Below are 1,719 nucleotides of genomic sequence, written 5' to 3' on the forward strand. Positions count from 1 at the left end.
AAGGTCTAGCTAACGTCCAAGTGTCTAACTAACCAGCTTTTGAAAGTTTCCAAGCATGGAGATTCTACATCTTCTCTAGTTAGCCTGTTTCAGTGCTTGACTACCCTTATAGTCAGAAAGTTCTTCCTAACTTCCAGCTTAAATTTCCTCTGCTGCAGCTTGAGGCTGTTGCTCCTAGCCCTGTTCCCTATTGCCATGGAGAAAAGCCCATCTCCATTCTTTCTATAATCATCCTTCAGGTATTTGAAGACTATTACCAAATCTCCCCTCAATCTTCTTCTTCTCTAGACTAAATAAATGTAGCTCTTTCAGCTTTTCCTTGTAAGTCTTGCTTTCCGGACCCCTAATCATTTTTGTTGGCTTGTGCTAGACTCTTTCTAATTTGTCCGTATTGTTCTTTAAGCGTGGGGCCCAAAACTGGACACAGTCCAGGTGAGGCCTCCGCAGTGCTGAATAGAACAGAAGACTTACTTTCCTTGATTTGCAGATGATCCTTCTGTTAATAAAACCCAGGATGCTGTTGGCTTTTTTTGCAACAAGAGCACACTGCTGGCTCATGTTCAATTTATGATCCGTATCCTTTGCATCAATGGGCAACAACTGAAACTGATCCATATACACTGACCAAGCTTCTTCAACTCTGAGATCCGACTCTACAACTAAACTGGTAGTCCCCAAGCTCTGCTAGATATAGCAATTTTGTCAGCAAAATAAGTGGTAAGCTCATCACAGCAGACTGCAGATAACTTGGTTTCTGGGCAGAGACAACCCAGATTAACTAGGTCACTGACCACCCAGACCTGTTCCACCAGATAGTAGTTGGTAGATGTAAGGCAGTGGAGAAGCAAAACTTCTTTGCTGCACCATTGTATAGTCTTTGACAAAGGATTTTTGTCACAACCAGGCCTTAATACAGGTCAAGAGCCATTTGCTCTCGAACCACCTAACATCCTGCTTCAGCTGTCTTAGATCTCCTGAGGCAAACTGGTCTCCTGAATGCTTCATCTGATTGTATTTTCATTTATAAAGGTTAAAGCATGCCTTTTAATAGGAATATTTTTATTACAGCTGTAAAAGCTAGGTTTCCTCAGAAATGCGGATATGGACTGTGAACCCACAAGCATTAGTTTACCTTACTAACTTTACACAAGTAAGTAAGTCTCAAAAAATTCAATGCGAGCACTCATTCAGAAAAATACTTCGCTGTATTGCATCGGCACAAACACTGTAGAAGTGTTTGTGCTGATGCAAAGTTGTACGTCACTTAGGTAAAAATGTCAAGATTAATATCTGAATAAGAATTTTATGGTACAAGTTCCCCTTTTTCTATTCCAGTTTGTATTCTGTCAACTGCAGTTACATTCAAGTACAAAGCCCTAATATATAATGAGCCTTGAACATGCCCTCAACTTGTAAAGAAGTTTTTCCGTTTGTCCAGTCTGAAGTGATCTTCAATCCATTTGTGTCCATTATTTCTTGTCCTCCCCTGGGGGACCTTACTGAACAGATGCTCCCTCAAGCCCTGAAGTATGCCCCTGATATAGGCTACCACCAATTCCTCTTGAGGCTTCTCTTCTGAACAGTCCCAAGTCCTTCAACCAATGTTCCCTCTAAGGAGCAGCAGTCCATGAGCGCACCACCTTGGTTCGGTGTGGGACACTTCCAGAAGACGGCTGGGGGCTGGGGGCTGGAGCCAAGAGGCTGGGGGCCGGAGACTGG

The 1,719-nt window shown here is 42.9% G+C and overlaps 1 long non-coding RNA gene across 1 annotated transcript in view; it reads left to right on the top strand.

Annotated features, from left to right (window-relative positions):
- The first annotated feature begins 501 nt into the window (after positions 1–501).
- The window catches only part of LOC109324923, a 4,346-nt gene continuing 3,128 nt past the window's right edge, over positions 502–1,719 (top strand). The window contains exon 1 of the long non-coding RNA XR_002105042.1: positions 502–1,150. This is a non-coding gene — a long non-coding RNA (uncharacterized LOC109324923). The remainder of the gene's footprint in view (positions 1,151–1,719) is intronic.

The sequence above is a fragment of the Crocodylus porosus genome, unplaced genomic scaffold (assembly GCF_001723895.1).
Source record: "Crocodylus porosus isolate Cpor-Errol unplaced genomic scaffold, CroPor_comp1, whole genome shotgun sequence".
NCBI classification, from domain to species: Eukaryota; Metazoa; Chordata; order Crocodylia; family Crocodylidae; genus Crocodylus; species Crocodylus porosus.